Genomic DNA, 26,520 nt, shown 5'->3' with positions numbered 1-26,520 from the left:
TGTGTATGACAGGCCACAACCATCACCCTACTGCCCCCTGTCTCCTATGCATCTGCTGCCTGAAGTAGACACCCCAGTCTGCCTAATGGTTTAGCCAGACCTGCAGCCATGAGTTTACTTTAGGCACAACATGTTGTCTGGTTAGTCCTGGGCAGAAGGGCAGGGAAAGGACACTGGAGACATCTTTTGAGGTAGTCTTGCTCTAGTCTACTTAACGTTTTGTTGTCTCGAGAGACAATTGAAGAGTGTGCCATCGGAGATAAAGTCAAACCTTTGGAGAGGCATGTTTTGTTGCAGGTGGGACAGGTGAAGGTGTCCAGTTTTGCTGTTACTGATGCACCATGGTGTTTCCTCTCTCTCTGCACTCCTCCTTCCAGTCATTTTTCCTCTGGTCACTGCTGTTGATGCTCAACCTGACAGTCTGTCTCCAGCCACTGTGGTCGCCTGCAAAGGAATCCCCACATCGCGGGATTAATGTTGCCAGCCTTCATGTCACATTTGCAAACATCTTTATAGTGCAGAATGGGTATGCCAACGGGCCTGGTGCCCGAAGCCAGCTCCCCATAAAGCACATCCTTGGGGAGCCTGCCATCTTCCATTCTGTGTACATGATTGAGCCAGCGGAGACGTCACTGAGACAGGAGTGCAAACATACTGGGAATGTGGGTTTGGGAAGAGCACATCATTGTGTGAGACTGTCCTGCCATGTGATGCCCAAAGTCTTCCTGATACAGCACATATGGAAATCATTAAGACATTGCTTCTGGTGAATGTAAACTGCCCATGACTCACTTCTGTAAAGTAGAGTGCTCAACACGCAAGTCTGGTAGACCTTCATCTTGGTATTTGTCCCGTCCCCCCCATTTTTTTTTATTCATTTTATAACACAAATGAACAACATAAACAGAAAAACAAGCAATACACACAAATTCTTGTCTTATCCTTATTTTTCCTAAACATTGTTAGGTGAGCTTCCCCAAGTCCCACCTATCTGATTTTCATTTTAGCTCATCTTTAGCAGTTTACATATATCATAATTTTTAACCATTTTTTTATCACACTTTTACCATAAAAATCTTCACACTTTATCCCTTACAAGCAATACTATTTTAAAAATACACTATCTTCTACTTCTAACCCTACAGCCTATAACCACTTCCAAAGCTATTCTAAGATTTAAATATTAACATATTTTTTCAAATATTCTTTAAACTTCTTCCAGTCTACTTCCACCGACTCTTCTCTCTGATCTCGGAGTCTGCCAGTCAGTTTGGCAAGTTCCATATAGTCCATCATCTTCATCTGCAATTCTTCAATAGTTGGTAAATCTTGTTTCTTCCAATTCTTCACTAGTAATATTCTCGCAGCTGTTGTGGCATACAGAAAAAAAGTAACATCCTTTTTGGGGATTTCACCCCCCACTATACCAAGTAAAAAAGCTTCTGGTTGTGTTTTTCAAAACTTTTTTCAGTTCATTATAAATCCTTTCCCAGAAGTCTTTTACTCTAGGGCACGTCCACCACATGTGGTAAAAGGTTCCTTCTTTTTCCTTACATTTCCAGCATTTATTATCATGAGTATGATACATTTTTGCTAACTTCACTGGTGCTAAGTACCATCTGTACATCATTTTCATCAAATTTTCTCTTAATACACTACATGCTGTAAATTTAATTCCTTTCCCCCCACAATTTCTCCCAGTCCTCCATCATAATATTGTGCCCCACTCATCTTGGTATTTGTTGTTTGCATTATATTCTCCCATTCCCTTTTGGAGAGGCGAGCCATTACCAATACGCTTGTCCAGCTCTGCGCCGATGGAGAAGTTGCTGTTTATGGTGGAGCCCAGGTAGACAAAACCGTCTACCACTAATGCTCAGGCGTGGAGTGCTGACAGTGTCCTGACCTAGGATATTTGTCTTTGTCAGGCTGATGGTGAGGCCGAACTCCATGGAGGCTTGGGCAAAACAGTTGATGTGTCTATAGAGCTTCCCCAGAGTGCACTTCAAGGCTGTGTCATCCTCAAACAACATCTCCCAGATAAGAACCCTCTGCATTTTTGTCTTGGCATGGAGACATACCAGATTGAACAGGTCCCTGTTGTTCCTTGAATGAAAGTGCACCCCACCCTCATTCAAGCACATGAGAGCACATGCACATGAGAGCAACAGGTAGAAGAATAGGTCGAAGAGAGTTGGGGCCTACTTTTTGCTTTGTAATGTACTTGTTTTGAGTATGTAGTACTGTTTTGTATTAACAGATAAAAGCCAATACATGTATGCTTCTCATTTTCAGTTGGTGGAAAGACAGAATCTGGGCTTTGTGAGGGTGGATCTGAGGCATGGGAAACCACTTGCAGTACCAAGAAAAGTTTCTATGAAATGGCCTGGAGCTCAGATGAATTAAAAGCAGTTATTAGCATCCACACCCTGCACTCTATTGAGACTGATCAAACCAGAGCACCAAAGAAGAAAATGTGAAAATAGCTTGTTCGCAAAGCGACTGATGAGAAGATTAAAGTGGTTATTTGAGCACTTTGTGACAGGCACCCCTGCAGGAACTAACCTAATGAAAAGAGGCACCAGATATCAGACATACGACAGATAACAGAAACTCACTGTAATCTGTAATCTACAGTAATAAATGATCTGCAGCTACATCAAGATGGGTGAATGTGGTAGTTTTGGTTCAGTTCTCCACATCAATCTGTGATTTTATTTTTTTTAAGTCCAGCGATTTTCTCTTAATATGCCCTTTTTTGTATGCATCATGTACCCCTAATGTACATACAATATTTTTCATTAATATATGCATCTATATGTATGCATCACCACAGTGTGTTCTCTTTTGGGCCTTCTCCAGCTGGCCCAGGGGGCGTGGCCCAGGCCCTCTCTCCCAGCTATAAAGGGACTCCTGCTGCGGGGAGGCCTCGGACCATCGGCTGGGTGAGGACTGCAGGGCCTGCTCCCTTCCACGGCCTTCTCCAACTGGCCCAGGGGGCGTGGCCAGGCCCTCTCTCCCAGCTATAAAGGGACTCCTGCTGCGGGGAGGCCTCGGACCATCGGCTGGGTGAGGACTGCAGGGCCTGCTCCCTTCCACGGCCTTCTCCAACTGGCCCAGGGGGCGTGGCCCAGGCCCTCTCTCCCAGCTATAAAGGGACTCCTGCTGCGGGGAGGCCTCGGACCATCGGCTGGGTGAGGACTGCAGGGCCTGCTCCCTTCCAGGGCCTTTTCCAACTGGCCCAGGGGGCGTGGCCCAGGCCCTTATTTGGAACAAACTTTTGGGGAAGCTGGGAAGTGTTCTGCAATTGCTTCCCTGTTCCAAGTGGTTAATGTGTTTTAAAATGTCCTCAAGCAGTCGGTGGCAATTTAAATTTGTATTTCTTTTTTTCCTTTTTTCCTTTGTTGGGGGTGGGTGGGTGGGATGGATATTTGGTTGGGGATTAATTTTAGTATAATTGTTCTGTTTTTGTTTTCTGTTGTTTTATTGGTTCTGTATAGTTTGTGTTTTGTTTTTAAGGGGCGGGATCAGGGCTGCCTGGGAGTGGGGCCCCAGCCAACACGATGGCTGGGACAAGTTCCACAGGGGGGGAAGCACTGGGACATCCGATCTCAGTGATCACGGGTAGGAGGAGGAGTTACGCTAAGACCAGACCATGTCATTACCGAGGAGGCAGGTTTAGTCGTTGTTTGAAGACTATCCCTGCCTCCGGGTCTGGCCTTGACCGGATGGATACTGGAATCAACAGGGGAAACCCACATGACCTGAAGGTGTTGCTGTGTAATGCCAGGTCAATGATGAATAAAGCCACTGCCATCCACGACCTGATTGTGGATGGAGGATTTGACCTGGCATGTGTGACAGAGACCTGTTTGGAGGAAGCAGATGGGCCTGTCCTTGCTGCCGCTTGCCCACCAGGTTTCTCTTACGCACAGCAACCCAGGTCATGTGGGCGGGGAGGGGGGGTTGCAGTGATTTTTAGGAAGTCATTAGTTTGCATCAGGCGTCCTACTGGGAAGACCCAGTTTTCTGAGTGCATGTTCTGGAAGTTGGGCAATAGGGGCAGTACAGGATTCCTTTTGGTGTACCAACCTCCCCGCTGCACCAAGGATTCCCTATCTGAGCTGCTTCAGGTCGTGGCGGATGTTCTCCTGGAGACACCTAGTTTGGTTGTCCTAGGGGATTTTAACATCCACGCCGACACGACCTTACAAGGGGCCGCTCGGGACATCGTAGAAAGCATGGCCTCCATGGGGCTGTCCCTGAATAAGTTGGGCCCAACTCATAGTCATGGACATGCCTTAGACCTGGTATTCACCTCTAGTGATGTGAGTGATCTGACACTAAGTAAAAGTGAAACCAAGGAAGTGCCATGGTCAGATCACTTCCTGGTGCAACTGGACTTCTCTGTGACCCTTCCCCTCTGCAGGGAGGTGGGACCAATTCGGATGGTCCGCCCCCGCCACTTAATGGATCCAAATGGTTTCCAGAGAGTGGTAGGGGATGCTTTATCCCGTGTTGATGGCCTTTCAGCTTATTCCCTGGTGGCCCGCTGGAATGCGGAGTTAACCAGGGCTATCGACTGTCTGGCTCCGAAGCGCCCTCTCTGATTGCATGGAGCCCGGACAGCCCCGTGGTTTTCTTCGGAGCTGAGGGCGATGAAACAATCGCTGAGACGGCTAGAGCGTCGGTGGCAGAAAACTCACTCCGAATCTGACCGGACACAGGTTAGAGCTCAACGTCGAGCCTACCAAGTGGCGATAGTGACGGCGAAGAAGACTTTCTTCACCGCCTCTATTGCATCTGCAGAAAATAGTAGCAGGAGACTCTTTCAGGTGGTCCGCAATTTAACGGAACCACCTTTACCACCGGGGCCTTGTAAAGACCCCAAGATCTCCTGCAACGATTTTGCAAAGTTTTTTGCAGATAAAATCACTCATATTCGGAAGGAGCTAGACACCACCGTGGGAGCAGGGCTGGGGCGGGAGAGTGCTAGAGCCCTGTCTGGTCAAGTTGCATGGAATCAATTTCAATCCGTTACCCCCGAGGATGTGGACAGGCTGCTTGGACGCGTGAAACCAACCACCTGTCTCCTTGATCCTTGCCCATCCTGGCTAATAAAAGCAAGCCGGGAAGGGCTGGGCGATGGGCTCTGCGGGGTGGTGAATGCTTCCCTCTGTGAGGGAACATTCCCAGATCCGCTGAAAGAGGCGGTCATTAAACTGCTTCTTAAAAAACCATCTTCAGACCCGGCCAGTATGGCCAACTATCGCCCAGTCTCAAATCTTCCATTCTTGGGCAAGGTTATTGAGCGTGTGGTTGCTGAACAACTCCAGGCACACCTGGAGGATGCGGACCATTTGGATCCCTTCCAATCAGGGTTCAGGCCTCATCATGGGACTGAAACTGCCTTGGTCGCACTGGTTGATGATCTCCGGCGAGCTAGGGACAAAGGTGAGAGTTGTTTCCTAGTTCTGCTGGATCTCTCAGCGGCCATTGATACAATCGACCATAACATCCTTCTGGACCGTCTAGAGGGGTTGGGAGCTGGGGGCACTGTTATACAGTGGTTTCGCTCCTTCCTCCTGGGCCGTGTTCAGAAAGTGATGGTGGGGGATGAGTGTTCAGACCCTTGGGCCCTCACTTGTGGGGTGTCTCAGGGTTCCGTCCTCTCCCCCATGCTTTTTAACATCTATATGAAGCCGCTGGGAGAGATCATCAGGGGGTTTGGACTGGGTGTCCATCAATATGCAGATGATACCCAGCTCTACCTCTCTTTCAAATCAGAACCAGTGAAGGCGGTGAAGGTCCTGTGTGAGTGCCTGGAGGCGGTTGGAGGATGGATGGCGGCTAATGGATTGAAGTTGAATCCTGACAAGACAGAAGTACTGTTTTTGGGGGACAGGGGGCGGGCTGGTGTGGAGGACTCCCTGGTCCTGAATAGGGTAACTGTGCCCCTGAAGGACCAGGTGCGTAGCCTGGGAGTCATTTTGGACTCACAGCTGTCCATGGAGGCGCAGGTCAATTCTGTATCCAGGGCAGCTGTCTACCAACTCCACCTGGTACGCAGGCTGAGACCCTACCTGCCCGCGGACTGTCTCGCCAGAGTGGTGCATGCTCTAGTTATCTCCTGCTTGGACTACTGCAATGCGCTCTACGTGGGGCTACCTTTGAAGGTGACTCGGAAACTACAGCTAATCCAGAATGCGGCAGCTAGACTGGTGACTGGGGGCGGCCGCCGAGACCACATAACACCGGTCTTGAAAGACCTACATTGGCTCCCAGTACGTTTCCGAGCACAATTCAAAGTGCTGGTGTTGACCTTTAAAGCCCTAAACGGCCTCGGCCCAGTATACCTGAAGGAGCGTCTCCACCCCCATCGTTCTGCCCGGACGCTGAGGTCCAGCGCCGAGGGCCTTCTGGCGGTTCCCTCATTGCGAGAAGCAAAGCTACAGGGAACCAGGCAGAGGGCCTTCTCGGTAGTGGCGCCCGCCCTGTGGAACGCCCTCCCATCAGATGTCAAAACGATAAACAACTACCTGACATTCAGAAGACATCTTAAGGCAGCCCTGTTCAGGGAAGTTTTTAATGTATGACATTTTAGTGTTTTTTGGTTTCTATGGAAGCCGCCCAGAGTGGCTGGGGAAACCCAGCCTGATGGGCGGGGTACAAATAATAAATTATTATTATTATTATTATTATTATTATTATTATTATTATTTTGTACACATTACCTGGCTGAAGAACTGCATTGCAAAATTCAGAGAATGCGAATTTTAAAAGGTGGTGTTACTATTCACCTGTTGAATTAGGTAAGTTTGCCTTTAAATTTGAACTGAATAGAATTTCTCCTCCATCCAAACATCTACATCACCAAGCTGAATTCAGCGTAATACAGACCATTGCTCAGCCACAAAAGTTACTGGGTGAATTAGTGTCAGTCAGTAACTCCCGGCTTGGCCTACACGCAGCACTGTTGTGTGGACAGGCCAAGCTCTTGAGGTAAAATAAATGCCAAAAGCAGTGCTTTTTTTTCTAGAAAAAGAAGTGCCAGAGCTGACCATGAACTTCTCCCTTGTTCTCTTAGAATGGCAATGGCGCCCACCTGAATATGCCGGAACTGAGCTCCGCTGAAAAAAAATAACCTTGGTCATAAATTACTGTATTTCATCAAATAGCGGGCATTCAGTGTTCCCAAAACTACCACTCCAGTTTTCTGGGAGTGATGCACAAAGGGACTGAGCATTAAAAGTGAACTGGTGAGACAACAATATACCGTAGATATACCCGCAGTTTCGTCTTCTCCAGCTGCTCCTTCGGTTTCAGTTGAAAAGTTGGGGCATTTTCCCACAATCAGAGGAGAGGGCCCTGTCCTGGTGCAAATCTTCTTGAAGAAGAACAGGAAGAAGGTAGCAGCAGGTGGAAAGTAGCTCCATTTCCCTCTTACATTTTGGCCTAGACTGCCTTCTGGCCGGGTTGCCATATGTGCCTCTAAATAAAGGAGAAGCTGATTGTGTGAAGCAGCTCATCACTGCCCGGATGATTATATCCATACCTCACAGTTTTTCTAACATGGATGAAATAGCAAAATGGAAACCCCGCTTCGTACAAATGACCATGTAGCTTTTGTCCTTGACAACAAGGATGACATAAGAGTGGAGATCCCTCAACTCCATAAGCTCAGAACCCCTTTGTTCTACTGGGCCATCCTCTTCTTTCAGCTACAAAGGCAGCAAAATTCCAGCTGTCCCCCCCCCCCCCATCTGCAGCCTGTCCATTTATTTCCCCTAACAAAATCCCTTGTATTTCATATTTGACTGGCTCTCTTAAGGGGACTAGTGGATCCCTTGCCCTTGTGAAATGTCCACTTAATTAACTAAAATTGTTCTCATAGATCAGCACTTCCCTCCTTGAACCGATGCGTTTCCCTCGCTTTTCATGGCTGAATTGGCCTGGCCACAGCAAGATCAGTTGAAAGAACATAAATTATACTTGCAAACTAAATGCTGCAATATTTTTTCCGCCTTGTGAGTCACTGGGGCAAGTCTTGGCATCACTTTGTCCAAACCACGCAGAGTTAGTCATCACAAAGTATGTCAAGTGAGCCACCTGGCAGACTGCAGGCCAGCATACATTATGGACCTGAAAAATGGAACACAGGAAAAGAGGCTCCAAAATATTGCCTGTGTGTGTGGTGTGTGTGTGATCCAAAATACTGTGAGCTACAAACATCACACCACACTGATACTTATCAAAATGAAGGTGCAATGGCCTTTAAAAGCATCTATCCCCCTCCATGGCACCCCAATATTATTAATTTCACCATGGAATTTATTCCAGTTCAGCAATAGCTCTTTAAGCCTTACCAGGTGATCCCACCAGATGACCTTCTCTGCCAGCTGGTCCAATAGGACAAGGATCCCAATTGCAGGAGCTGTTGGTGAAATAAATATGCAGTTCATCCTGGGATAAGTCAGGTGTGTATTTGACTTGGGCAGAAGGAAGCTCAACCGAACCAGTTAAGGAAGGTTGAGTAGTAGTGGAGTGATTGCTCCCAAACACCTTTCATCCTGGCTGGCTGAAGGTGGCAGAGCTTCAGATATGGTGGTGGATACATTGTGCCATGTCTTCCTAGGCCCTGATTAAAGATTGCTGTGTTACTCACAGGTAAATGTGTACAGGACTGCAGCCTTATGGTGAAAACAAGGCAACTCAATTCGGTTATCAGGTCACTGCTAGATGTTGTTGCAGCCCTGTATAGGGAAGCTTTTTAAGGTTTAATGTTTTGTCATGTTTTTATATATGTGGAAGCCACCCAGAGTGGCTGGGGCAACCCAGTCAGATGGGCGGGGTACAAAGTTGTTGTTGTTGTTATTGTTACCAAGTGCAAAGCTACAAGTCTTGACTAGGGATGGAAGAATCGGTCAATTTCAGCTCTCTGTTTTTCATTTTCCCAATCTTAAATTCAGTTCTCTGTGCATTTTGCAGCCATTTGTGTGTTTTTTTTTGGGGGGGGAGGGGGAAGAATACTAATGAAACTTCGCCAGTATTTTAGTGCAAATTTCTCCCAATAAACACATTTTAATATGCAGTTTTGACTAAGGGACACATTTTTGCTAGCAATTTCCTTATATATGATCATTCCCCCTCCCTGTGTTGTTTTTATTCACAATTCCCCCTAATATATGGATTTCTGTAAACAGAGCATAGCAAACTGCCTAGCAAAATTCAGATACATGGAAATTTGGGGAGATTGCTGTGTTTTGGTTCATATGCTGTTTCAGAAAGTGGAAATTTGATAGATTCAGCTTCAACCTGAACTGAATTCCACCCCCCGCAGACCCCTAGTCTTGACTCCCAGGTTCTTCTACTGACTTGGCATGACCTTGAGAAAGGTCACCCATGAGCTTCATTTTTAAGCATCTCTGAACTGTTGTGATGTCACAAATATGTCACGAAGATTAATGAATGTTTCCAAAGCAATCTTTGACATCGTTGAACTAAAATTCAAGATACTTCAGATTCCCCTTGACCTCTTTCCAATTTTCTGGAGGCTGCGCTTAGTTGAAAACTCAGAATCTGCCAGGTTGAGAGCACATTTATTTTTTACTGCAAACTTGCAAGTTCATCATCAGGTACAAAATGGACCCCTCAATTAAAGTCTGGCTAATGAAGTGTTGAGGATTCCAGGCCATGTAGAAATTCACTTGAGGATGACCCAAACAAGCAACTTTTACTAGTTTCTACCTTCAAGTGCCCTGGTCCATCATCAGTCAGATGATCCTAAATGCAGTGATCGATTTAAAATTAGCTCCCGTCCAATTGTTCCTGCCAACCAGGGCACGTACGCTCCCTTTTCCTTTTGAATTAAACAGCTATAAAACCTATAAAATAAAATTAAAAAATGAGTTTTATTTATTAAAAATCAGCTCTAAAAGCCTCCTTTATTAATTTATATTGCAGCCTACTACATGTACAGCTGATCTCACTACAACATATCTGTTTTAAAAGCTATTTGGGGTTTTTTAAATAAACATTTGCCAACATCATAAGCAATGAAGTGAAATGCAGGTGTAAAGTATTTCAGGCTAAGAGTAAGTCCCGTCGAACTATGTAGGGCATACTTCTGATAGGATTGTGTTTTATGTTTTGAAAGACCATACCTCAAATACGAGAGGTTGTCACATCAGTTTAAAGAAAACAGTTAAATAATTAAATTAAATAAGTGTCTGAACAAGAGCCCAGCCACCCATTTGAAATGAACAACTATATAACAGTTTGCATTTAAGTGAAGCAGTGCTACTATGCAAATATTAATGAAATGGTATTCAGTGATCTACAAAGGCACCAGATATATTTTGTGGGGCAATCATTTAGGGTGAAATTTCTGCTCCATACAAACAAGTCTCGTATTTTTTCTCAAATCACCTATCACTAGATCAAATAGGCCTTTAGCACCTTAAAATACAAACAAAAGTCACGTGGCAGAGGTTTTCATGGACTGGTCCAGAGCCCACTTTGTCAGACACATTCAGTGTTATCTTCAATAAGTATATATAAGCACACACACACACCCACACACACACCCACACCCCGTTATGGTGCGCAAAGACTAAAATATGAAAGGCAGCAGTAGCTCTGAGTCATTTTCCTGGAGTTGCCAAATGTACACAGGGTAAGAACAGGATGACATGTTCGCAACAGCAGTCATTGTGACAAGGCTGTCTTTCCAGCTGCACTAACTTAATTTAACACCTGCAGCGAGAAAGAAGACCAGAGTCCTGATTAAGTCTTAATTGAATAGAATCAAATTTGCCGAGAAATTCTAGTTCAGCAATTTCATGCTGCAGCCTCCTTTTGAAGCCTTTTTTTTCGAGTCGAGTAACTTTGAAGCCGGCAGCAGAGTGTCCTGAGAGACTGGTTGCCCCCGTCACTCTGGGCGGCTCCCAACAAACCGCAGGTTAAGAACTTTGCTTCAGGATAAGAACAGGAATCTTGCTCCGGCGGCGCAGCAGAAGCAGGAGGCCCCATTAGCTAAAGTGGTGCTTCAGGTTAAGAACAGTTTCAGGTTAAGAACGGACCTCCAGAATGAATTAAGTACTTAACCCGAGGTACCACTGTACTTTCTTGGTTGCTGTATTTTTATACTGTACTTTATTATTTATTTTTAGTATTTTAACTGTAAACCACCCAGATAACTTTTTTTTGCTAATGCGTCAGCATAGTGCAAAGGAGATGGCCCCATCAGCAGAAGGAGTTTTGATTGCCTGATGAAAGAATGTCCTCTTTCCTTCCCCTGGGGAAGGCAAGCTTGCCTGACCCACACACACCAAAATTTTTTGCAAGGGGGGGGGAGAGATGAGGGGGAAAGCCCCGTTCCACTAGTGGAAGTCCTTGCGTGGGTATTTGCTAGTGGGACCACTTTGTTGAATTGTAAGTAAATACATTGTTAAAGTTGATCTCTGGGAAGTAATAGGTTAAGTCAAATATATGTTCATTGCGCTGAACGTATATTTTAGACATTTCTAAAATATTACTTGCATTATATGAAAACTGGTTCCCTTAAGGCTTTGCAAGAATCGCTATCTTCATCATGATAAACTGTTCTTAGCCTGTGTCTATTCATAACAAGCAGGTGTTGCAGGGAAATGTCTCTTCGTGACAGTTTGATGTGGAACGGTATTGTTTCTTTGTGTAAGGCCTTTTAATGATAGACAAGAATAAATTGGCCCAGCACTGCTGATCTCCATCAAAACATTTATTTAAAGGTTGTAATGGAGCAATATATAAAAGTTATGACAATTTCAGTGCTTTTTAAACTATGTAGTAATTATAAACTTATTTGCATGCTTGTTGCAACACGGTACTAGTCATATATCAGCACATACAGGTGTTAACCCGACAATGGCACTGTCATAGATTATAATCGCACTGTTGATGCCTATTTTGAAACTCAAGGGGACTTGAGAGAAGTGTGTAGAGGTGAGGGGAATTGTCTGTGACATAAAATTACCAAAATGAAAATGCTTTCAGGTCAGTTTTATTTTATATTAGTGACTTGCTCACTAAACGATAATCTGCATCACAACCCAGTCAGATGGGTAGCATATAAATACATAATAATAATAATAGTAATAATAAAAATAAAAATTATCATCATCATCTTAGAATTTTCTAGGGCTCAATGAAAATGGCCCATAAGAGAGCTCCATGTTATCAACATCTTATACCCCTTTTAAATGTGTTTGTGAGGCGGGGGGGGGGGGGTATTGGTTTATGAAGGTTTTTTGTTCTTTTTTTTTGTTCTTGTGTTTATTATGTTTTGATATTGTATTTTTATTTTGTGAACTGCCCTGGGATCCATAGAATTGAAGGACAATGTACAAATTTAATAAAATTAAATAAATAAATATTTGCTGGTCACAAAATTGTGCATACATGGGGAGGTGGCACATTTTGCGCAATATTCTTTAAAGGGTGTTTATCCCTCCAAAACTCACCTGGTAATTTTTGGCTCAGTGCTGAATGAGATTGTAATCATGTAAACGGACCTAGCTGTGTAAAGTGCATATGCTGCTCCAACTTAGGGTGCATGGACCATCAATACAAAAACAATCCAGCAAGTTTTGTATATAAACCAAATAATGTATTTTTGTCTGCATCCAGCCGAGATACTGAGGTCCAGCTCCGAGGGTCTTCTGGCAGTTCCCTCACTGCGAGAAGCGAGGTTACAGGAAACCAGGCAGAGGGCCTTCTAGGTAGTGGCACCTGCCTAGTGGAACGCCCTCCCACCAGATGTCAAAGAGAACAACAACTACCAGACTTTTAGAAGACATCTGAAGGCCACCCTGTTTGGGGAAGTTTTTAATGTTTGATGTTTTATCATGTTTTTAATATTTTGTTGGGAGCCGCCCAGAGTGACTGGGGCAACCCAGTCGGTTGGGCGGCATATAAATAATTTTTTTTATTATTGTTGTTGTTAGTAGTAGGAGTAGTAGTAGTAGTTAATGTGTATTGTGAATGGAAATAAAAGCATTGTGTACCATTGGTTGTGATAGTTATTTTATGAAGGTATTCCTTTACAGCTGTCTTTCATTGCACAGAAACAGATCAGCATTAAAATTCATAGACTACCATGGTTTCTGCATTTACATCTTATTGGGACAGGGATTAGAGTGTACATTCTGGTTTTGGCTTTGTGATCATATAAAGCTGCTGAAATTAAAAGGCATGATCTATGAATAAAAATGAATGGGATCATGGCCCCAAACCATTTACTCCTCAGGGATCATATTAAAAGTTACTTCCTCCTAAAGACATAGGAGCTCATGGGAAAATATTGGAGTGCAATCAAGACAGAACTGGCAAAAGCTTTGATAATATGAAGATATCACTCACTTACTGTTTTATTGCGCTAAGAAGGAATCAGCAACATCTTAATTGATGTAGCCTTGCAGAGTTGCAGCAGAGCTTCTGTATCCGTTGTTACAAATACGAGGTATTTGCAAAGCCTGCCACAATGCTTAAGTGAATTTATGTGCTTAGGTTTCCTTAATGCTAAATTGAGAAAAGAGTTGGGGGCGGAACTTTTCAAGCATTGTCCTGGATTAACAGATGTTAGGTAAGGAAATGTGATGGTTCATAAAGAATATGCAATCAGAACAGAGGCCTGCAATAAAATGATGTACAGGAACCATTGATATACAGTCAAACCTCAGTTGTTGAATGTAATCTGTTCCAGAAGCTCATTTAGCTTCCGAAATGTTCGACAACCAAGGCGTAACTTCCGATTGCTTGCAGGAGCTTCCTGTGCTCAAGCAGAAGCCGCGTCGGACTTTCATTTTCTGAAAAAAGTTCGAAAAAACAGAGCATTTACTTCCAGGTTTTCAAGGTTCGGGAACCGAAATGTTCCAAAATGTTGGTTTGGGATCCGAGGATTGACTGTACTAGACATCACAGAGGTATTACAACCCTTCCTGGCCACATCAGTGTATAAAGGGGTTCTCAGTGCATACAGATAATGGGCAGTATTTAAAAAATGTGCAGGAGGGATTTCTTCTGCTTGTACAATGGGTCTTTCCTTCATTCTCCCCTTACACATGCCCCATGACAGCTTCAGATCTGTTCCAAAAGGTCAGGGGAACCCTCAGAACAAATTTAAGAGGGTGGGGGGAGGGAGGAGAGGGGAAAAAGTTCCATTGAAGTCATTGTGCAAAGTGGTAATTAGCCATAGGTGAAAACAACAACAACAACAACAACCCTATTCAACAACCCCAAGTACAGTGGTACCTCAGGTTAAGTACTTAATTCGTTCTGGAGGTCTGTTCTTAACCTGAAACTGTTCTTAACCTCAGGAACAGGCAAGAGGCTTGGCATGCAAATGAACTTTTATTTAGAGAGCCAGCAGACATGAGTACAGTGGTACCTCTGGTTACGTACTTAATTCGCTCTGGAGGTCTGTTCTTAACCTGAAACTGTTCTTAACCTGAAGCACCACTTTAGGTAATGGGGCCTCCCGCTGCTGCTGCGCGATTTCTGTTCTCATCCTGAGGTAAAGTTCTTAACCCGAGGTAATATTTCTGGGTTAGCGGAGTCTGTAACCTGAAGCGTATGTAACCCAAGGACAGAAATAATTTCAAAACACCAAATTCAGATTCACAAAAACTGAACACTTTTAATGGGGAGGGGAATACAGATAATGCACGTACATTACTAACACGTTCTTCAGAATTGCGTTGTGTCATACTGCTACTTGAAACAAAACAAAACACCTACCCTAAATTCATAGGATTTTGCATTGAAATGAACTGCAAAATTCTGTTATTCTAACTCAGCCCATTCGATTTCCCCAAATGTACGATTGCTTCCTTGAGTTGCGCTCCTTGCATTGTCTTGAAAAGGCATGAATTTTTTTTAAAAAATGGCTTTTCATTATGAAAGCCTCGTTCTCCTCGTTAGTTGCACCCATGTGAATATATGGCTCCAGGCCTTCATTTCAGACTCTGTAGCTTAGACAGACTGTGCTCACAGGAGTTTGATATCTGCAGGCAGTGACTTGCAAATGGGGGATTACACAGCTGCAGAGAACATTCAAGCTGCAATCTCAAAAACACTCCAGAAGCAATGGCTGTACATGGGAGCACTAATGAGAGCTGTGCCAAAACCTGTCCTCCAATTTTTCAAAAGTTTCCTTCGCCCTACGAAAGAGGCTTTCATATTTTCCTTATTCTTAGGAGGCCTTAGAATTTCATTAGCATTTTAATAGGGACAGGGTTGATTTTATCTTATTGCTTCAAGGAGGCTGGGGGTGGCAGGCTTCTAACCCTCTTTCTGTTAAACATTTGTGCAGCGCTCCGCAGCCTCCCCAGCTGCCCGACCTTCCTGATCTGAGGGGGGCGGGGAAACAATTGCCGGAGTTGCCAACACTGGGCTATAACTGAAGGGAGACTTGGAAAGCTGGCTACTGGGCATCTGAGATTGGTACACTGACAGATTTTACCTTGAGAAACCCCATTAAAACTTTCTGTCCTTATTTTTTTAACGGTAAAAATACTTCACTTTTAAAAACATCAACAACCAGCTCTCAGGTGCATTGACATGCATACCCTCTGAATTCTCACTGGAAAATCCCAGTAAAGGATGTAATGAGATTTTCAGCAAATGTCAGCACCCTGGGAGGCTGCAGAAGGTGCTTTGCAGAATAAAAGAAGTAGGAATTTTGGGGGGAGCTCCTGACTGCCTTCCTTTTGTCCTACTTCGTATCGCTGCCTGTTTTATGCTAGAGTGGCATTTTAAAAATTGAATTAGCTGGCTTTTAGTCAGGCAGGAGAGTGAATTTTAATATCTGATAGAGTAAATTTCTAAGGCTTTACTGGGTATGGGGCACTCTTTGGTCACACAACATAGGTTTGGCTTGCGGGATCTTGGGAGTGTCCTTTTGGCTTGGCATGAGGTTCTGGCAGTGCCATGGTGTGCTTGTGAAGAAGAAGAAGAGGAGTTTGGATTTGATATCCCGCTTCACCACTACCCGAAGGAGTCTCAAAGCGGCTAACAATCTCCTTTCCCTTCCTCCCCCACAACAAACACTCTGTGAGGTGAGTGGGGCTGAGAGACTTCAGAGAAGCGTGACTAGCCCAAGGTCACCCAGCAGCTGCATGTGGAGGAGCAGAGACATGAACCCGGTTCGCCAGATTACGAATCTACCACTCTTAACCACTACACCACACTGGCTCTCTGTGAAGTTCGCATAGCCTTCCAGTCCTTGCTGTGGGGCTACAGGACGAGCCCGCAGACTTGCTCAGGAGAGGGGAGGGAGACGATCTCTCCTGCCTTAGGGAACTTACCTGCCCAGACTATATTTTGTTTCAGTTATTCGAGTTGATTAAATTTTGAAGATCCTTCAAGCTGTTATGTTTTAAATAGATATAGCCCTCTTTTGTTTCACCAAGCAATGGTTTCTGGAGTCTTCTTTGAAGCTCTGCTGGCAATGGATGTATGTGTTACACAATGCTTGCCCCAGGTGCTCAGATGATATCGGATCCATTCTCTCAGTAATCATTACCACAGCCCTGTAAACTGAAACAGGATCGTGACTCCTATAGCAAAGGGTTCATCTGTATGGGAGAGTGGAGAATTTGGAAGGAGTGATGTGGAATGAATCTGGCTGAGACTGTGCTCATGGAAGGTGTGTCTCTATTTACACTGTATGCTACTGTGGGGAGTGAGCATCACTTTGCTTACCTTAAAAACCATCAGCGTTTTTCAATCATGCTTGGCAATTACTTGAAACACCTCACAAGGTTTTGCATGTACGTGCCAGATATGATCGCAAAACCCAGATGGGAGATCCCCTCCCATCTGCTTGCCACATCCCCGATACGTCTTCATGAATGGAGACTTTCCCTCAACCATCTAAGGGAGGAAACTGGTGTACCTGCAGAGATCAATGTGTACATTTAGCACCTGAAAGGAAAACACTAGAGGCCTCAACTGGCAGTCTGTGCATTAAATTGGCCATCCCCATCAAATGCCTTATATAGTCTGATCTATTTTTGAATCCCCCACCCCCCCCCACAAGTGCCCAACATATTTATCTCCTCCAACCTTTGTCTGATACCTTATTTTAGATAAAGTATGACCATGGTTAGGGGGGTGTGGGTGGCGCTGTGGGTTAAACCACAGAGCCTTGGTAGGACTTGCCGATCAGAAGGTCAGCGGTTCGAATCCCCGCGACGGGGTGAGCTCCTGTTGCTCAGTCCCTGCTCCTGCCAACCTAGCAGTTCAAAAGCACGTCAAAGTGCAAGTAAAATAAATAGGTACCACTCTGGCGGGAAGGTAAACGGCATTTCCATGCGCTGCTCTGGTTCGCCAGAAGCGGCTTAGTCATGCTGGCCACATGACCCGGAAGCTGTACGCCAGCTCCCTCAGCCAATAAAGCAAGATGAGCGCCGCAACCCCAGAGTCGTCCGCGACTGGAGTTAATGGTCAGGGGTCCCTTTACCTTTAATGACCATGGTTATCTATGTTGGGGTAATTTCTAGAAAAGACTACTGAAACGCATGGTGTGTAACCTTCAAGTTACTTCAGAAATTGCATTAGGTCCAGACAGAGCTGCTGCAGGAAGCAGCTCGATGAAACACTAGCTCTTAAAGTTTCAGCGGCTACCAGCCTGTCTCTGAGCACAATTAAAAGCGCTGCTTTTAGCCTTTAAGCCCTACATAGCTGGCTGGGATCCAGTCTGCCTACAAACACTCAGATCTGCTCAAGTGTTAAGAGGATCTTCTCTAGAAGCCCCTCAACCCTTTTAAGATGAGGAGTGTCATGAGATGATTTGGCCACTAGACTGGACATAGTTGTATCTTGGTGGAATCAGGAGCATCCCGACTGCTCTCTTCTTTTAGATAAACATCCTTGCTGAGATTCTTGGCTGGGGTGTCCTATAAGCCATGGATGGGCTGGACATAGTTTGTTGGTCCTCCTCTCCTGCCTGGTCCTGCCCAGATTCTTCACCACCTCCTCCTGTGCCCTACCAACCCTCTTTCTGCAGAACAAGCACAATTCAGACCAAATTAAACACGCCTTCCATTATAATGCCCAGTTGAGGTTACTTTATCATGAAAATTCTGCATCAGAATTAACGTGGGAACAACTGAAAAAATGTAGCCTCAATATGCATCCACCTGTGGAATGCCTTTTTTGGTCCTGTTTGCTGATATCCTGGAGTTGCCTGAGAATTAATCCTCTGGATGACTTTGTCAGAATGCTGGTATCTTCCAAAAATGCCAGAAATACTACACATTTTCTAAATTATTATTTCTTTTCATGGGAAGATTTACAGCCTGCCTGTTGCTAACCGTCTGGTATGAATGTACGCAGAAAGAATGCCCCAAACTGTATCAACTTGTACAATACTGCAATACAGTATTACAGTATGTTCAAAGACTTAATCCTTTATCTGTTTAAAAAAACACACACAAGAGAGAAGAGAGGAGATACTGTAAGTGGGTGCATGGATGGCAAAAGGTGTATTTGAAAATTCTTCTTCTTAATTGAGGTTAAATTAAAAATTAATTGAGGTTAAATTAAAAATTAAAAACCTAATTTCCAACCAACGAAGACATGGGAAAACCAAAGCACACAGGAACTAAGGGGGGGGGGGGAATCCCACTGGTTTCACTGGAGGGAGCCTGACCTGAGCACTGCGCAAGAGACTACAGTAAGCCCGCAACTTGCGCTCATTTAACTTGTGTGCGTTCAGCTTTATGCATGTGGCAAAAAATTAAAAAGGGTGGAAAGCATTCCAGGGGAAATGATACTGGCAATCCCACCTGCCAATGATTTTTTTTACTATATGCGATTTGGTTTTAGGTTTGATTCCCGGAACATAAGTTGTGGGCCTACTGTTCTGGATCACAGCTCAAGCCAGCAAATTAGATGATTAAGAGCGTTGTAAATCTCACGCTTGTTAAGACCAGGATCCACAGAAGCTGCAATCCACTCACCTGGGAGTAAGTTCCTTTGCATGCAATAGAGCTTACTTTTGAGTAGACATGGTTAGGATTGCACCATTTGTCCAGTCTACCCATGGTCAGTTCAATGCCTCTGGAAGCACACAGACAGGCTAGGAAGATGACAGACATATCTTAGGTTGTATCTTAGGTTCCATTTAGGTATCTTAGCTAATAGATGTTAACAAGGCTGTAGTGCCTGCTGTTCAAGATTCCACCCAATTCCTTCACCTGTCGTTTTCTGCCCTCCCCTCTAAAGGCATTCAGTATTCCGTGACAACTGAGCATGCTCAGACCTCATTGCGTTGTTTTTCATTGTAGGTTGGTTGTTTTTTTCATAAAGGTTTCGGGTACTTTTGCAAACCTCGGGGTCTTCTAGAGTCTGCTGATACCTCCCTCTTGAGAGCTGATGGTGACCCTTTTGGCTACATAAGCAACAGCGCTCAAAGGATTAGAAAGAGACCTCTCTGCAACCAATAAGATAGAAAGTCATTCCTTCACTGATTCAGAACTTGAATCAGATTTAGGCAACGCCAGTCTCTACCTTCATGTCCTTTTATGGATTAAGCAAATGGAATCCATTTTTTTTTTAAAGAAGCAGCAATCTGCAGGCTTTACATATAATTCCTGAAGCTTCTAAATTCCTAGAGCTACAAAGAAACAATGGTGTATAATAATTAGTCTTTCATTTGGTTTAGCTGAGATCCACAATTTTGTTGGCTCAGTTCAACAACCTGTTAAACCGGTGTTCTATTAAACTGTTTGAGAACTGAGATCAAAGTGTTTAAAATCACATTAAATCCAAGCACTCCAGCTCTCAATCAGTACAATGCAAATTGTAAATCTAGAAGCATATAGGTCCTAACTAATTATAGAAGATTGACAGTACACACTTACCTGGGAGTAAAGGTCATTGAACTCAACAAAATTTACTTCTGTACACAGGCTTGCATTGTGAGTAACTAATGGATTACATGTTTTAAAATATTCTTCCTTCTGCAACTCTAACCCTGGAGAAAAATGGCTTTGCAAACAACTAAAAATAAGTAGGAAAATAAGCTTTTATTATTATTATTATTCCAAAAGAAAATGCGGTCTGAAGGTATGCCGTTGATGCTGTCTGTTCAGATGCCTTGGTTAAACTGCTATGATCTGGAAAGATACGAAGCAATTAAGTTACTGCAAAAATATATGAATGGGCTCTTCCAGATTCAAAAGGGAGGGAATGAAATTCTAAGCAGTCTTGCAGGAAGGAAAAGCACAATGTGCTGTAGATACTAGGCAAAAGTTGCTGTTTAGTGGAAACCTATTCTTGGGTTCCATGATCACTGCAGATCATGAAATTAAAAGACATCTGCTTCTTGGGAGAAAAGCAATGACAAACCTAGGCAGCATCTTAAAAAGCAGAGACATCACCTTGCCGACAAAGGTCTGTACAGTTAAAGCTATGGTTTTCCCAGTAGTTATATATGGAAGTGAGAGCTGGACCATAAAGAAGGCTGATCGCCGAAGAATAGTTGCTTTTGAATTATGGTGCTGGAGGAGACACTTGAGAATCCCATGGACTGCAAGAAGATCAAACCTATCCATTCTGAAAGAAATCAGCCCTGAGTGCTCCCTGGAAGGACAGATCCTGAAGCTGAGGCTCCAATACTTTGGCCACCTCATGAGAAGAGAAGACTCCCTGGAAAAGACCCTGATGTTGGGAAAGATTGAGGGCACAAGGAGAAGGAGGCGACAGAGGACAAGATGGTTGGACAGTGTTCTCAAAGCTACCAACATGAGTTTGACCAAACTGCGGGAGGCAGTGGAAGGCAGGAGTGCCTGGCGTGCTCTGGTCCATGGGGTCACAAAGAGTCGGACACGACTAAACGACTAAACAACAACAAAATTCCCCAGTGAAGGGTTGGAGATGTCACTCCCTACAGCACCATCTACTTCCTCCTGTATTACATGTGCCTCTTTGTTCGGACCCTAACTAGATTTATATGGTCAATAGTATATTTAGATTTGTAACATGTTTGGTGCATTTCCCAGTGCTGTTGAACAAAACAACCACCTCTAATAACAGGATTCAGAGACACTTTTCACTCTGCTACATATATCTTTCACCATTCCTGAAGATCAATCTTTCAGCTTCCTGTATTATATCTTTACACATTTGAACTGAGAATGTATTAAGGTCTTTTGCCACTGACTCTGTTATTGATTAAACTGGGGGATTGCAGAGAAATTTTCTTAGGGAATCCACAGCATTGGGTAACCCAAACATCCTGCATATTAAAGAGAAATTCCCAGCTACATGGAGGCCAAACTCTTCCCTCCAATACAAAACAAAGACATCTTGCATTGATGAATTACATTTACAAGTGTAAGACGTCCCTTCGGCAAAAATGCAACTGCCATATAGCTGATGTTAAACAATTTGTTTGAGGAACTTAAACAGTAACTCAAATCCATTAATTGTGCATGGAACAGTTGTCAGATCTAGAAAACTGGAAAAAATTATAATAGTTTAAACTAAGTAATGCATCAGTATGTCAGCTTTCAAGCAGATTTCTTATCCAAAATGAAGAGACATCACATTACTCCTGCTTTAATGGTTGGGTTTTTACTCAGTTTATAAAATAAATGCATTCATCTATCTTTGTTCTAAAGTTCTATATGTTTATGTAGAACTTTGTCAAAGTTCAGTGACTTTCCATGTCTGTAAGTCCCTAGGATTTTAGTAAGACTTCCTTTGATATAGTGTGTTTAGGACTGGAGTGTTAACTGTACTGTTCTACTGCTTCCAGTATAAATATTATTGTAGGCAGTCAGTTACAGTTTGTAGTCTACTAAGTATGATATGAAAATAATGGCTTGAAATATCCATTATTTGGAATGCCCTTTTACATAGAACAATATATTCAGTTACAGTGTCATAGGAAATAAGATGTGTCTTTTAAAATGTTTCCTTTTGAAAATAACCAAGCAGTCTTAGAATGTGATCTGTACCCCAGTCCTAGGTACAGTCACTTAGAAGTAAAGCATATTGGCTATTTCCTTTCCCAAAAACATTTTTGGATCAGGGCACTGGACATTAATTACTGGATACTGCCTTACTCTAAAGCAGTCCTGTCACAATTCAAGTACATGAACTGTGGCTTGCGAGTATGGCTATTAAACCCGTATTAAAGTTTTTTTTAATCAAGCTTATTCCTTATTCCATTCAATAAATATGTCCACAGCAGCATTGTTTCAACAAAGAGGGAGCGGAAAATGAGGCTTGACAAAAGATGTAATAAAAAATACAGAAGGTGTACTATTTACCAGAGCTCTAAAGTTCCAATCCTATGTAATTCAACTCAGAAGTAAGTCTCACTTAGTTCCATCACACGAACTCTGTTCCAAGTAAGTTTCTATAGGAGAGGCAACTTACAATAATAATATAGAAAAAAACACACTTATGTGCATTAAAGTTATAATCCTATTCACATTTCCTTGGGACTGAACACCATTTAAGTCAACAGGAGTAAATAGATGTCATATCTAGTTGCATATTGCTTAATGAAAGTCATTAAAAACCATGCCTGTATTCTATGCTTTCCTCTTCCTTAACACGTGCTTATTTTTAAGATGGCCCTCTTAAACAAACTTGCACTCATGAAACAATGCAATTGGACGCACGTTTTAAAAATCTATCCAGGCTAAATTAATTGTACAAAAGTAGCCTTCTCTGAAAATAGTTCCCTGTTTGCCTCCGATTTCTTTAGGTGACTGTTCCACACATGCTTGTCGAAACACAGCCTGGATCATTGCCTTTGGCTCAGCAAATGTTCTCAGGCCACATCTCGTCTTCTAAAAGAACAGCTTCATGTGTTTGCTTTCATGATGGCACACACTGATGGCTTAAAAAACCCACAACTGAGTGCATTTGGAACGCCTGTTTAGCATGGTAAAGAACTATCTGCGTGCTATCGATGAGGCTTACGCCTAGAGAAAAGCACGTATAGGATTGCAGCCTAAAGGCTTTCCACGGGTCGGTGTGGGCTTCCGTGTTGCCTGGCCTTGAACATCACCCTCCTTCCATGACAGGCAGATGGGAGTCCGCTGGCAATAGGAAGCTTCCTCTGTCCGTGCAGAAATGCGCATTCCTGCCTCTCGCCCATCCCCAGATATGTGGAGCGTCCTCGTGGGGACGCGCTCGCTTCCTTTCTGGCGAGAATTAAAGGGCAGAAAAGAGAAGGCAAGGGCCCAAGGAGCGAAAGGGATATCCTGCAAGAGACGAGCTGTCCCCTTGGGCGCTGCCTCCCCTCGGGGTTCCTGTTTGCCCGCGCCAGCGGCCTGCTCGGCAGGGCCTGGACGTGCCGCAGCTCCGCTCCGAGGTGCGGCGCGGGCGAGGCACACAATCGGAGGATATGCGGGCAGGAAGCGCCGCGGATCCCCGGGAGGCGCGCTCCTCTCGCCCCCGACGTGAAATGGGCACCTTTGGCCCTGCGCAGAAGAGGCAGGCGGGCAGGCAGGGCTCTGCACGGATTTCCGACGGCTGCTTCCCTTTCGATCCGCTGCCAGGCCCGCAGTAGTCACCCCCCCCAACTCCCCGGAGATTTGGGGAACGGGCCAAGAGCAATGGGGCGCGGGGTTAGTTATTATTACATAGAAGGGCTGTCGTCGTTCCCCACCCAGCCCCACTTGGAAACTGCAGCTGCGCCAGCTCGGTCCGTAAGGGTGAGACACTTAATCGTGGGTTCGAGTCCCGCGCTGGGCAAAAGAGGCCTGCCTTGCAGAGGGTTGGTCTAGATGACCCTTGAGTCCCCTTCCAACTCTACAATTCTAGGATTCCTGGCGCGCAGGGGCAACCCCCCCCCCCCCGCTGCCCGTCCTGGACCCAAAGTCCCATTACAGAAGGATTCCAATTCCTGATCGTGCAAAAGCAGAGGTGCGCGCGCGCACACACATTTTATTGTGTGTGCGTATATATGTATATATAATATGTAATATACAATACACATGTTTATGCACATGCACACTGTGTGTGTGTGTGTGTGTGTGTGTGTGTGTGTGTGTAGTTGCAGGCATACCAGATCCCTATGGCTAAAGCTGCTATTTTATGCCCAGTTCTTTGGGAGGCAGAAACTCCACTGGATTAGATAGGATTTGCTGCTTCTTCCTTTTTTAAAAAACGTTTCTTAACCGCCCTACATCGAAAAGATTCCAAGGCGGTCTACAAAACTGCGATCCCTTCAAACCAAGAAGCAATGTCAAACTGCAGCAAAACATTTGCTTCCCAGTAAACATGCATTAAATGAATCGGGCTTTGGAGTTCCTCCCCCCTCCCCACGCATCCACATTTGCGTGTTTACTCGGAAGTAAGGTCTGCCTTGAGGTGAGTGGGACTCCCTCGCGCCTGGCTGCCTTCAGCGGAGTTTTATTCCTCCCTCCCCAAAATGGTACATAGGATCTCATCTTAGTTTTTCTCATCTGCACCGCAGCTTTCATTGCCCCGCGAGCCTATGCATGTATGGCAGGGAAGAAAACTCCACTGAGTTAAACGGAGTGGGAGCCTTCTTAGTCCCAGATTTCCTGTGGACAAACGCGGGGTGGGGTGGGGAAATGTATCACAAACTCCCTCTATGCCACCTTATTGGCCTCTCACCACTGTGCCCCACAACCCTCTTGCTGGATCAAAAGCAAACCGAAAGCATTCCAAACTTACTTGGGCTGGATTATCCTCGCTAGTGGTGCACTGAGTTTTAGGAACGCCAAAGGATGGGCGCTGCTGCTTGAAGACCCCCCACCCCACCCACCCCCACATTAAAAATCAGACAATCATTGTGGGTTGCCTCCTCTCTCATTCTCTCTCTCTCTGCACCAGGAGTTCAAGTTGCGTGAGAAGCGTGTGGGGACTTGCTTGCCGCGCGCTTTTTCCCAGGAGGAAGAGGCTGTGCATATATTGCATTGTTTTATGCACTTCTCCCCCCCCCCCCCTTTCAGTTTGCAAGGAACCGGGGCGGGGGAGAGACGAGAGGCAATTTCTTTAAGGTGGGGGAGTGGCGGCATTCTTTTTGATGTATAGGATGATTTCGGTGCGAAGTTATGATTCCCTGGCCTCTGCAAGGAGCATGCAGATATTCTTAGTCGCACAGCGCACCCTCGTGGACAGCTGGCCCTTCCTTCGCCATTATTCGGGCAGCCAGCAATATATTATTTCTCAGCCAAGTATCGACAGCTTCAAGAACACAGATGACCTTAGAACCCTCCTCTTTAACCTGCATATTTAGTCAAATTCTCCTTCCCCAATAAAAAGAAAGACTCTCAATCAGCTAAATCCCCATGACTCATATTCGTTTGCAATGCGATTATTTCCCTAGCTTTCAAACCTCCAGACTGTTTCTTTCTATTTCTTTCTTTCTTTCTCTCTCTCTCTCTATTACATGCTAATTTAATTTTACTATGGACGATATTTTCAGCATTTGCTGAGGACAGTAAATTTCGTAGTTTATGTTATTTCACTTTTTATGACTTTTTAACACTTAATAAAATTTTATTAGAGCACTTTTGTGTTTACAAGGCCACAAAACTCTTGGCAGGTTGTCAGAAGTCCTTTTTATTATGATCCCACTGATATATGGCGAGTAATGAAATAATCATGTCCAGAAATGTATCAAAGGCCAGAGGGATTATCCAATTTAATAGCTGTACAGATGCGCCATGAAAGATATGGACACCCAGAGCATCAACAGGCTGAGCCTTCTTGCAAACAGGACGGTGATGGCGCAGGCCTGGTTAATTTCTACACCGGTTCCTGCTGAGTCTCTTGCTGTTCATGCAGGTTGGAAGTTGAGTCACGTGACTCTGGGATCTTTCAGTATTTTATTTTTAAATCGTTTTATGTAGTGTTTTGGGCACGTGGCTTTTTCAAAGCGCACTTTCTTTCTCTTTTTGCCTCGGCCTTTTCACCGTTCATCCTTTGCGTCTGCTTTTGCAACATTTTGCAGTGGCCCTATGGGAGATACAGCCAGGGAGGCTCAAGGGCAATTCAAGTTGTAGTTCTGTTCTGGTTCTTTGCAGCACCAGTTCTAAAAAAGACCAGGAACGAGGCCATGTGCATTCCATTTACACAGTGATCTTGTTTCATCCAGGCGCTTCTGCTATGCGCTTTCAGCTCTCTCCAGCCTGAGCTACTGCAGCTGTTCCTAAGGTCATTTCCTTTTATTTTAAATAATTGTCCGTTTAACACATGTCGCTCGACTCATTCTTGTGTCAAAAGGAGAGACGGCTCTATTTCCTGACACTGAAAGCAAGGTGGGCAGCTTTGTTTTAGCGTTAAATGTGCTCCGTTGAGGTCTGCTGTTTCCTAAAAACATGCCAAAAAAGGGAGGGAGGAGGGAAACCAAGTTTACCCCCACTTCTTCCTGCCACTATTTTCTCTCTGACGAGCTTTGTTCAACATTTTTAGTTGCACCTAAGTGGAGGGTTTTGAAAATAATTTTATTCATTCACATCATAGCTGTCAACTTACAGATTTGAA

At 44.4% G+C, this 26,520-nt stretch overlaps 1 long non-coding RNA gene across 1 annotated transcript; it reads right to left on the bottom strand.

Annotated features, from left to right (window-relative positions):
- Positions 1 to 1,733: 1,733 nt before the first annotated feature.
- Positions 1,734 to 25,000, bottom strand: LOC308458592. The gene is made up of 4 exons (XR_013977587.1): positions 24,706 to 25,000; positions 8,367 to 8,434; positions 6,728 to 8,183; positions 1,734 to 2,853 (listed from the first exon to the last, which is right to left on the bottom strand). It is a non-coding gene; the product is annotated as an uncharacterized lncRNA (long non-coding RNA).
- Positions 25,001 to 26,520: the final 1,520 nt, after the last annotated feature.

This window comes from Podarcis pityusensis, assembly GCF_964106645.2.
Source record: "Podarcis pityusensis genome assembly, chromosome: 1".
Lineage (NCBI taxonomy): Eukaryota > Metazoa > Chordata > Lepidosauria > Squamata > Lacertidae > Podarcis > Podarcis pityusensis.
This window is presented reverse-complemented; position numbering and strand designations above follow the sequence as displayed.